This window comes from Palaemon carinicauda, chromosome 26 (genome assembly GCF_036898095.1).
Source record: "Palaemon carinicauda isolate YSFRI2023 chromosome 26, ASM3689809v2, whole genome shotgun sequence".
Classification (NCBI taxonomy): Eukaryota; Metazoa; Arthropoda; class Malacostraca; order Decapoda; family Palaemonidae; genus Palaemon; species Palaemon carinicauda.
In genome coordinates this window covers 52,879,960-52,893,081 of record NC_090750.1, presented here as the reverse complement: position 1 = coordinate 52,893,081, position 13,122 = coordinate 52,879,960, and the positions used below count along the sequence as shown (strand labels likewise).

Here is a 13,122-nt window from a genome sequence, read left to right as displayed (position 1 = left end):
CTCTTTTGGGAGCATTAAACATTTCACAATGCGTATTGTTCCCTTACAATTTGATCACTACTGTCAAAACACTCACAGCATATGTGTGTCTTCAGTTTCCTCTTGAAAGCCTTAATATCTTCAATGAATCGGATGTCTCGTGGGAGCTTATTGTATAGTCTCGGGGTCGCATATTTAAAGGCTCTGTGGCCTACAGCAGAGTTCTAATAGTTTGAAACCATTAGAATAAACAAAGTAATTGGGTAAAATTAACAGTATTCTGCATTATCAAATGTCTTATGGATAAATAATAGACGGAAGTTATCGTTTCAAAATAAAACCTTTGATAGCTGTCTTGCGTTATTGCCAGATTCAATCTATCTCTTCCATTGTGAGCAATATTTAAGCAAAGTGCTGAAGAATGGGTAGATAAAATGTTAGCACATGGAATTTATTTCAGTAAGAGCTTTTTGATATGCGAAAGGGCCACTCAGTAATAAAATGTTTTATTAGTAGTATGGTGATGTTAAATTGGACGAGTTCCTGGAATCCATGCATTGTTTGTGCTTAACAATGTTTCACTAAACACGACCATCTATGGCATCGTAATGCTTAAAACTGATTATACATTCTTTAAATTTCTTAATAGTTTATATACCCTTAAAGCACTTATTAAACAGGGCAGGTATATCAAAAACTGAAGAGAATTGTCTTAAAATCAAAATGATTGAATTCCACACAACCCGCAGACACCCGATAATTTCTGAGAATTTCTTAAAAATAAGTTTGAAAATATTTAGTCAATTCTAGCTCTTGCGTAATGAGGCCCCATTACCAATTCAAATGCTAATAAACTTCTTGGAATACTCCAGTGAGTTCTTATATTTTAGCTGCTTTTTACGTATCTTGTTCCCTTCCATTCCAAACAATGCAATTTTTTGCGGTCCTCGAAAGCAAAAATGAGAATTTGAAAAACATGACAGATTACTGCCACTTGGGAATAAACTTAAACCTACGAGAAAGGCTGACTGGCCCCACAGTGATAGAGTTTAGTACCTTACCAATCTATCACTGAAATTCTTAATTACCTTGCAACAACTCAATTTTCATAAACATCCTTTTAGTAGCATTAAAATATATATCATTACACTGGAAACTTATTTGTGACAGCTGGTTCAGAGGGAAATTTATACCAAAAGCAACAACAAGAACTGCTAAATCCAATAGCAGTGTTTGAGATAATAGGAGTTAAAAAGTTAATTTGAGATGATGTTTTAGTAGTGGGATCGTTTAAGACTAGACTATGGAAATTTACTAAATTGCAAATAGGCCGAGTGCAATGGAATTACCTTCACGTTATACACACACACACAATATATATATATATATATATATATATATATATATATATATATATATATATATATATATATATGTATATATATATATATATATATATATATATATATATATAAATATAATATATTCCTTTCATGTTTAACGTCTTGCTTGGTTTAACAAGGTTCAAACTAGGCTTGCAATTACGCCCTCAAGTTCCTATTAGAAGAGCAACAATGACATAAGGGACAATTATTTAGAATTAACCAAATAATTAATAATATACATTTAGAATGAGTCACTTTTAACCTAATATATCAAATTTACTCGTTTCGTAAATTACAGTGTATTTCATGTCAACAGATTACAGCACTCACAATAACTGTAATTAACAAAGTGAAAGGATTATTAACTTAATTAATAAGACTCACTTCGGTCTGTTTTAAGCTAGTGTCAATAATCAAGAGAAATCCAAAGGCTCCAATGTTAAGGAGGTTTTTATTGTGAAATCGATCATTTGAATGTTTGAATAACCGCTCTGTGGGTATTTACCATTTAGCATTCAACACAGGTTGCATTTCATGGCGAACTTTTTATTTTTCTAGATTTGTTTCTGTATTAACAAAAGAAAGCGGTTTGTAGTCTCCTAATTACCTTTTAAACATATTTACCTTGAATTATATTTATGCATAATTACGTAATTTAAACTATTAAGAATAATTGAGCTACAAAATAAGAAAGAAAGAAAGAATACTGGTACAAGAAAGGTTCTTGTAACTATTTAAATACTTTAAATTTCCCTTTGGCAATATTTTGATTAATATGAAAAGTATTCTGGTTAACACTTACATGGCACATTCATTCTCCAACTACTCTTTCTCTGTTGCTTTTCCTGAACCAACAATACTGTAGTCTTAAATTCTCTCGAAAACTATTTAAATTTGACAAGCCATACAACACTTCAATACATTTGTTTCTAAATGTTTGAATACTGAAGTTAACTCAAGTAATGTATAGATGTTAAGATGTTTTAACTAATAAATCCATCTCTAATGACCATTGTAGTAAGCAGCCACACATACACGGAGAGGTCAGAGGCCAGAGGTCTTAAAACCAAGCCCCATCCCCTTATACAAAGTACACTTGCTACACCATCTGTGCTAAGGTCAGAAACCAATCAGATGTCAAGTCTTAAGGAAATTCATATTAAAATAGAGGGACACTCGGTAGAGCGCAGACCTCCGCCATGACAGCTTATTTCTCAACCTTTTGCTCGACCTTGACCTTGACCTTTGGCTTTAACGTGTATTATTTGGCGTGGATTTTCATATCTCAAATATGAACCAAGTTTGAAGTCTCTGTGACAACGATGTCCAAACTTATGGCTGATTACGTGAATTGGGAGTTTTGTTTGACCATGACCTTGAACTTTGAGTGACCTTCCAAAATTTAATCATTTCTAGCTATTCTCAAAACAGTTAATCTTGTAAATTTCATTACGATTAAAATTGTGGCCTGGAAGCTGTTCACATACAAACAAACACATACAAAAACAGGGGGTAAAACGTAATCTCCTTCCAACTTAGTTGGCGGAGGTGATTACTATAAATCCCCTGCCAGTATATAGATGACGAGGCTATTAAATATAAATGAAACAAAGCACAAATGATAACAGTTTTAAATCCATCGATTTGAAAGTTATTATCCAGGAGTCAAATTATAGCACCTTGACCTACGTTATGATCATTATGAAAAAATATCTTGCTGGTAATTCATGTAATGTTGCTGTTTTGTCATTAAAACCCCACTTTATTTAACGAAGTTACTTACATTAAATATAGTTTTTGGAAGTTCCATAAATTTGGAATTTACCATAGTTTGTGCTCACTGCCAGATTTATATTGTATTGTTATGAGTTCTCCATTGAGACACTAACTAACAAAGTCTTCCTGACTTTGGAGATCGTAATACGTGTAATATATTAGCTTCTAAGAAGGGCCCTTTGAAATTGCCATTACCAATTCCATAATGCCTCTCTAGCCAGATATCGTCCACGATTAAAACACACACATAGCCTACTAGCTTAGTTAGAAAAAACAATTATAAATGCGTCTTTAAGACTACCGTTTATCAATACCACCAGATGACCAAGCCAACTGCAGTGACATCTGAAGTCGAAATATGAACTTATACTAAAATTCGTCACACAGTCGATTTTCAAATCACATTGAATTAAATGACATTGAATAAGACCAAAGGCGAATCCTGCATTATAATAACAATTTGTTATTCAAACACTTCGATACAAAACCAAATAAACTTAACCTTACCAAGTTCGGGTAATGAGAAATAACAGGGGTCGTCACTTCTGTCTCTTTCCAAAACCAAACAAAAAATACCTTTGGACAACAGCTAACCGATTGTCCGTCTTGTATTGACCTACACTGGATAAGTCCACTCGTCATTTTCGGTGTTACGTCATAATGACGTCATAATACGTCACTACAGGAGTAAGGCAAACTGAGACTATGATAAGTCCCGTGTTATTTCCTATTTTATTTCCGAGATTGACCATTGAAACTCGTTCTGTCACGATCTACTCAAATGAAAACTTAAGATATTACAAAACAATAAACAGAGCCTATTTAAGCTTGAATAGTGTCTTTGTACTATTACTCAAGTTATCAGAACCGGACGTCCAAAATATCTAAGAGAGTTGCTACTTATTGTGCAGCCAACATGGTGCGTTGACACGAGAATAGTTACAGATAGTTTCAAGTTTATGGAACCAAGATACATGTCAATTTCCTTTGGCCGCTGCCAATAAATTGTGTTGACACGAGAATAGTTACAGATGGTTTTAGGTTATCGGAATATAGATATATGTCAATTCCTTTTGGTCGCTTCAACCTTACCAACTTTGTAAGCTTAGGAGGGGGGTTTGGGGGAGACCTTGATCCTTGGGCGGAGAGGGGCTGATCATATGTACATATGGTCAGTCTCTAGGGCATAGTCCTGCTCGAGAGGGCAATGCCCCTGTTCCTTTCTTCTGCCATTCATGAGTGGCCTTTAAACCTTTACTGTAGGTCTATAGTTCTCAAATATGCGGCCCCAAGACTATACAATAAGCTCCCACGAGACATTCGAAAGACTGAAGATATTAAGTCTTTCAAGAAGATATAAAAGAATTTCTCGATTCCTGAGTGCTTTGATATGTGGATTTGGCAATAAACACGGAATAGGATGTGTGATACTCTAAATACCTAAGGTTGTGTACGGCATACAAATTTGTAGGTCCTGTAGAGCAGAGGGATCCCCTGTGTGTGATAAAACCAGGAAACAGTCCTTAATATAAAGTAACCTAATATATCAATATGGCTAAGCAAAATATGTATATTTACTTCGAGCCAATACGCTTAGTAAATAAATAAATCAAAAGGTTATAGCACAATTCAATAAAGGGGCTCATATAAAAAATACAGGAGCTAAATTTGGGATTACCAATATATTTTTTCATTCACAACTTCATTAAACCTGGAGCTTAAGAACACAGAAGCTAAATTTAGGGTTACCAATATAATTTTTTTTTTCACAACAATTTATATATATATATATATATATATATATATATATATATATATATATATATATATATAATGTATATAAATTTAATCCATAATTTATATCTTCCAAAAATACTTCCCCTGCACACACACTGACCACTCATAATTACCACCCCTGAAATACACCCCCCGCCCCATCCCACTAGGAGCCACCCACAGCGCCCCTCCCCCCTACGAATTGACAGTGATTCATGCCTGGTTGCAAATTTGCTGGAACTTATCATGATGGTCAACAAATAATTAAGCATGCAATAGGCATTCAAACTTGATAGGAGTTGGTACTGCATACATACATACATGAATATATCTCCCTACCTCTAGGTTCAAATCTCTGCCCAGCCAGAAGCTATTATCATAAATGATTCCAGTGGATATATATTCCCAAGGTTGAATTCGGTATTAAATGCCATTATGGTTGATATTTACATAAATATATACATATTCAACTTAACTATTACGAGACGAATAAAATAAATCTCCACTGAACATGAAACCGAAGCACAAATAATAAGTGGGTCTTGGTCTAAATTATGAACACAAATTTCGTAGTTCATAGATCATTAACCAAGATTTTGTGCACTGGAGAAACTCACGTACACTATTACCTATAACCAGTTTTGTTTCACAAATTAGTGCCGGAGGTAATTTGCTCATGGAAGTATTTATCGTCATTTTGGACATTAAAAATACAACTCAAAAAAGTATTTTAACGATGTGGTAACGTCCGTGACTGGTGGACGCCAGACTAGGGTTTGAGTCCCGCTCAAACTCGTTAGATTCTTTGGTTGCTGTAACCTCACCATCCTTGTGAGCTTAGGAGGGGGGGGGGAGCCTATAGGTCTACCTGCTGAGTTATCCTTTGTCCTAGCTTGGATGAAGAGGTGATTGGGGGCTGATCATATGTATATACTGTATGGTCAGTCTCAATTGCATTGTCTACTCGATAGTGCAATGTCACTGTCCCTTGGCTCTGTCCTTTCTGAGCGACCTTGAACACCGAATGAGTTTCTCTCTGCCTTCCCACCTTGAGCAGAACTGCGGGTAACAACCTTTGCTTGAAAAAAAACAACCGATAGCACAGACGAGGAACCAAGAGTACTTATAATAAGAGTCTTGCCATACCTAATGAGGTGATTACATTTGTTTGTCGACTGGATTACGAAAAATTAAAATAATCATTTCATTCAAATTAATTTGATCAGCGATGGTATTTTAGGAATAAAATCGTGTTTTTAAATAGGTTTTGGGACTGAATAAGCTTTCAGTGTTTTAGCAATTAATTTCTTTGAGAGAGAGAGAGAGAGAGAGAGAGAGAGAGAGAGAGGGGGGGGGGGCCTTCACAATAATTTCATAATGCAATTAAAAATACGGGGACTCTCTCTCTCTCTCTCTCTCTCTCTCTCTCTCTCTCATAGGATAAACAGCTTTTAGATAAATATGATCTTAACTACCAAATTAATCAACCAATATAGCAGAGAAATGTATAGAAAGAAGGGATATGGTATGTAGAGGCAGCATCACAAATAAGAATGCTGTCAGAAGTACAGAAAAATTCAATCTGATGAATAGCTCTTAGTCCCTACGATTTTGACCTTGTGCTGAACATCATTATATCAGACGTATGAGAAGAGATTCCCCAGAGCATATCTTTTCGCCTAAATTTGTTTGGGAAAACTCAAAAGCTAGAAATGTGGAGCCAAACACTTGAAAATCAAGGCATTGGATAAGCAGATAAAAAGATAATTTCTATGGATGGTAGAAGATCGACTGGGTTCAGTGACACTGAGATTAGATGACATCAAGAAAGTTGGATTTTTTATCTAGAATCAAATTAACAAATGGAAATATGAAGAGAAATTAACTAAGCAATACAAAGGGCTTAGGTGAATTGGAGCTGGTAATCAGGATTCCTAGGGGAGAAGGGGATCAGTGCAAAGGTTAAAAGAAGGTTCAATAGATGTGACATTAGATCTGCAGTGGTTTTAGGGGGACTGACACACTAATGATTTCGAAGGCCTAAGATAGAGAAATGGAAGTGGTAGAAATATGAATGATAAAATGGATGTGCAGTGACGAGAAGAGATAGGATCAGATATTTTATTATACACAGTCAAAATAGTAAGGTGTTATAGGCTCAGTTAAAAAGACTTGGTGATTTGGTCATGTTTTGCAAACAAATTATCAAAATCATGGAGACGGAAGAAAGAAAGAAAGAAACAAAGCAAGATGAAGGAAGGAAGGAGGGAAGAAAGAAAGAAAGGAAAGAAGGAGGAACAGTATGTTAAAAGGATTAAGTTCGTATTGTTTAAAAAGTGCAATGAAGACAAGATCGAAAATTAATACAAGTGGCCTTATGTAAGTGGTGGGAGTTAGTTACATATTGAGAGAGCAATTTTATAAAGTGAGAAAAGTGGCAAAAGTTTGGATAAAGTTAATAAACATAAAAAAAGTGGCCGTGTTGATATTTTGGGAAGTACTTATTGAGATGTCTGTGAAAATGTTAGACGAGACATAAGCCAAGATGAAATTGGAATAGAATTTTCTTTACTACAAGCAAATGAATGCATTTTATTAGTAGAGAGAGCACAGAATACAGGAATAGAACCTGTTTTAATGATGTTAATGGTTTTAGAATATTTTAAGTGTTTATTACTTCTTATATTGTTTATTCTCATATTTCCTTTCCTCACTGGACTATTTTTCCCTGTTGGAGCCCTTGTGATTGTAGCATCTTGCTTTTCCGACTATGGTTGTAGCTTACTACTACTACTACTACTACTACTACTACTACTAATAATAATAATAATCCTCATCATCATAACAACAACAATTTGGTCTATAGACACCGGACACAGGATGTACATTTGGGACTGGCAGGAAGAATTTAACCAAAAATGAAATTTAGTATTAAAAATTTATTTAAGATTGAATGATCCTCCACCAGCCTAAAAAGCAGGAAGGTTGGACTTTTAATGTTCTCTCACACTAAAAAATCTCTTTTTTAGTTAACCACTTACCTATAATTAATGCAGTGTATATCTACAGCTCGGTTGCTGCTGAGAGTCGGAAAGAGAGAGGAATGGACAGCCATGAATGCCCAACCTTCCTGGGATATGGCACCTGCATGATGATTATCTTGCTCTAGAGTCTTGTGGTCTTCAGAAGGGACATTTAATATACGGCTCCGAAAGATTCTCCTCTTCTATCCTCTTGAATAGTGTGTCCATCTTCTGAAAAATGAAATGAATTAATACTCTAGTAAATTTATCCATCATTGTATTCAGTCAATCCATATATAATAACATTTATAGTAGTAAGAGAGAGAGAGAGAGAGAGAGAGAGAGAGAGAGAGAGAGAGAGAAATGTTACAGCATTAGTAACTGAATGATTATTAGAAATAAAAAAAATGGAAAAAAATGCATTAGGAAACTCATTTCCCAAATTCAAACTTTAAAGTTGTATTATTAATTTACTTATAACTGTTTTACTACTCCCATAACAACCAGGTTTCATGCTCCTCGTTAGTCACAAGGTGCAGGGCACTATAATTTCTAGAAAGTTCATTGTCAATAGTTACCTCGTACATAATTTAAGTATCACATTGTATCCTAAGTAGCAAGAATAAAATAATGTTTAAAAAGCTATATACTACAAATTACCAATGAATGGGTTAAATGGAAGTATAAGTTACATAAAGCATCGAAATTTTAAATGTTATGGAATAGATTTGTGAAATAATACGAACGAAAACGTAATTAAGGCTATATTAAACAAGCATGGGAGAGAATTTGGTATTGATACTGAATATATGGAGAAGGATTGGTAATAAATACACGGGTTTAAAATTCAGGTCAACATCCAAAAATACCTCGGTAATGTTTCTCCCAAATTTTAATGCAAAGGACATTCACAGTGACCAATTCGACACGTATCCCCCCCCCCTCTCTCTCTCTCTCTCTCTCTCTCTCTCTCTCTAAGTGTTGAGTATGGGGAAGGGTTCGAGGACCCCAAACTGTTTTTTTGGTTTTAATTACAGTACAAAATCATGAGAAGTTGCATTATTTTGCTTTCGAAGGGACCCCTCTCTCTCTCTCTCTCTCTCTCTCTCTCTCTCTCTCTCTCTCTCGAATTTTCTAGACCATCTGACTTGGGTTCAGTTATTATTCCCCCAACTTACGTAGGTCACAGGCTCTTGCATTGCTAGTCAACAAAAGACTATCAAATTAACTATCTCATTAACTAACTCCTTAACATTTAACGACCACCTATCAAAGCGAGAATTAAGATAATTAAATTTATTAAGTACCTCAGTATCTGTGCACTGTTAAATTTGTACTTAGTTGGATTATAACAACAACAACAACAACAACAACAACAACAGGCGTTTCTGGTCCACTGCAGAACAAAGACCTCAGACATATCAATTTATGTCTGGGGTTTGGCCACAGTCTTTTCCTCAGCACACTGACCCATTGTGGAATGGTGATGGTGGGAGACTTTGCTCTGATCCTTCACAGCAAACCAACCTAGTATGGGTGGCCCTGACTAGTGCAACTTTGTTAATCATATTGATACGCAAACCCTTTAACCACATCAAGATATCTCAACTCAGAAATGGTATAACTTTTTAAACATCTCAACAAAGACTTTGAATTAGAAAAGTCAAAATACTTTCATTGCTGATTATTGTAGACCAATTAAAGTAATATATTTCCTTACACAGAAAATATCTTAATGTCAAGTATCAAACTATTTATAAACACTACCATTTCCCAGCCGCAAAATTAAAAAAAATCTAAACTAGTTACAGATGAAATGTAGTACACATATAAAGAGTTTATAGTCACGCCTTCGATTCAAGTTGCTTAGTCCACGAAGTATTAAAGACGATATTGACGCTTTTTGCAATCTTGTTGATCACTAATAATCAGTTTTGTTTCATCAAAATGGCATTGCCTTCGGAGATTTCCACATGGAACTATTCATCATTAATTAATTCAAATGTTAATACACTCAAAACAAAATTACCTTATTGCCTTTACATTAAACTAAATAAGGCTTCATATTTTCGGATTAAAAAACAATTTAAAGAAATCACTGACACCGAGTAGGCTCGTCTTCTTAACGAAGAGCAAATATGTTGAAATTCACTTTTGCCTGACTGGTCGAAAAATAGACTAGGGCCTTACAGTAAGAGTTTAGTCATTAACTAATACTTTGATTACGCCTGCACACTAGTGAATGATAGAAAAATATTGATGATGGTTTAATACAAAAGACGTATCTATAAATGCTTTCCCAAAAATATTTTCAAGAAATTCGTCCTAACTTCTTACGATTCTGCCATAACCAACACATGAAAACTGATAGTAAAAATCTACATGTAAATAAATCTAGGATGAATACTAAATGAAATATTACCTCATTTTCAAAACGAAAGCATTTGACAATAAACACGAAATGTGTGATATGCTAAATACCTTAGAATATGTACACGATGAACTGACATTGTAGTTTAGGCCCTGTGTGACAGGACCAGAAAAAACAGCCCTTTTTTCACTTTTAAGAAAATATAAAGTATAAAAGTTCGTTTTTACGAATACATATTTATATAAACATAGGTATTTCAATATTGGTTTTCCTGATGTGGTTTATAATTCATCATTAGCATATACTAACATTAGCCAGATTAATATTTACATAATATAAAAGACTAGCTGATAATGCAATAAATAAAGATTACTATAATTTAGCCCTAAAAGTAAAGTTCATGTATGAGAAGCCATTTACTGTCGCTGGATAAAAAAAAAAAAGAAAAAAAAAACTACACATACACAAAACGAGAAACGCAAAAATGATGTAACAAAGACGTAATTGTGAATTTTATTCGTAAATTGTAACTTGAAATAAAGATTGCCACTGCTGTATGATGTTACAGCTTACACCACACGATTGTGGAAACAATGCTCAACCATTCAAGAGTCGATCTTTACCACAATTTCAAATGTGAACAACTAAGTTATTAAAAATATATACGCTGTTAGATTAAAATTATAACTGTAGTAGCATCGTCTTTAATTTCATAGTGGTTAAAAAACAGAAACACTGACCATTTAACATAATAAAATACAGTTCTGCATTTTTCCTGCTAATTAATACAGAATTAAAGTCACACCTTCGATTCAAATTGCCTAATCCACAAAGTATGTCTTTCAGTGTTGAAGATTCATGCAATCTTGCGGATCAGTAATGAAAAGGTTTTAATATCAAAATGATAATGTCGCCTGTAATTTACCCATGAAGGTAATCATCACTTAGTAACAAAATTGATTCAACTTTTTACCCTGATACTGAACAAAGACCGTTGGTATTATTTACTAAATAAGGCTTCCCATTTTCAGATTAAACATTTTTTTTTTTATTTTTTTTTTAGATTTTACAGTTCACTGACAACGAAGAACAAATATGTAGAAAACCAGTTCTGTCTGGTTGGTCGAAAAATAGGCAAGGGACCCCAACCCCCTTACAGTAAGAGTTAATTAGCCATTACTAATGGGGTAATTATAGGTCTGCTATCGGAATATGAGAAAAAAAACACGAGTTGCATACAAAATAAATCGTTTCTATAAAGGTTTACCCAAGAATATTTTCTAAAAACTTAAATCAAAAGCCGTGTTCCTACTTGGGCTTTTATCACGGTAATTTCCTACTTTAATTTAAATTGAAAATCAATTTATTGGTGGTATAGATTCCATTTAGATAAAGAATAAGCCTCTTATTCTACCAACCACTTCTGTGCAAGTGTATGTGCTGAGATGACTAATCTACACTTACAAATAATTTACATCTTGGGATATACTTCCGAGAGAGAGAGAGAGAGAGAGAGAGAGAGAGAGAGAGAGAGAGAGAGAGAGAGAGAGAGAGAGATTTATCAAAACCGAATTATTAAAGGATGTCTTCAAATTTACCTCTACGCAGGGATAGCTTTGTTGAAGACTGAACAAAATGTTCTTGTAATTTTACCGACTATGGATCTCCCTTTTGCTGACATAGGATATCAATGTTATTTCCACTAACTAAAAATATTCTTTAAGTTGTTTTTAACAATTTTTGCAGGGACACTGAAATTAAACAATTCTGACGTAATCAGTACTTCTGTGGGAGACCCACTCGTGAAACTTAAGAGAGTTTACTAACAAAATATTCATTAAATAATGGAAACAAAAACAGCAGAGAGAGAGAGAGAGAGAGAGAGAGAGAGAGAGAGAGAGAGAGAGAGAGAGAGAGAGAGAGAGAGAGAGAGAGAGTTATATAATAAGTGTTAATGCAACCTTTACAAACTAATAAATCTTATTCCTTGAAAAGGACGCAAGAATAGATAAAGAAAAGTAACTGATTTATTTAAAGATTTTTTGATGTCATTGTAAAAAAAATTCCTAATAAATATCTTGCTCAAATACATTCCAGTGATATCGAATCTATGATATACGAGGAACAAGTATCCTCAACACACGTATTTGCGTTTAAAGACTTATTTAAATTATATGGATTTTCTGGTAAAGACTATATCTGACTAAACTTGTTTCGATGAGAGAAAAAAACGTAGAGGTTAAGTGGAGTTTGTTACAAAGTGAATGATGAAGATAATGAGTGCTAACAGGATTTACAGGAGGAGGTAGGATAGAAGGAATACATAGCCATAAAGGGCCTATTAAGAAGGAAATAGCAGCAACAAAAAGGAGTGAGCTATATACAGTAGTTTTCTAAAAGGTTAAAGAAAAATGCTACCGGGTGTACATTGTGCCCAAGAACTCACTGATAACTTACTAAAATTCCAAAAGCAAAATAAAAATATACAATTGGATCTTTTGCGCCTATTCAGAATCAGATTGGTGTTAAACCAGACACAAATAAGATAAAAAAAATGTTTTAATAATGATTGAGAGTTTTCTGACATCCTGTTTTAATAAAGAAGTCATCAGGACTTTTAAAGGCGGCTACAAATCAAATCGGGTAATTTATCTTATGGCAATATCTAAAGTAATTGGAGTAACATACTTTTATAGTATTTCAGAAATATTAAATGCTACCATTGACGAGTAAATATCCTTAAAGTGAGACAGTGGCTATTTCGAATTCATCCTTCATGGCAAAAGGGCTTGAATTACTAATTAGTCATATG

General features: G+C 34.1%; 1 long non-coding RNA gene across 1 annotated transcript in view; it reads right to left on the bottom strand.

Moving 5' to 3' along the window:
• Positions 1 to 13,122, bottom strand: part of LOC137620161 (uncharacterized) — a 35,812-nt gene that overhangs the window by 4,766 nt on the left and 17,924 nt on the right. Inside the window, exon 2 of the long non-coding RNA XR_011040005.1 lies at positions 7,958 to 8,170. This is a non-coding gene — a long non-coding RNA (uncharacterized lncRNA). The remainder of the gene's footprint in view (positions 1 to 7,957; positions 8,171 to 13,122) is intronic.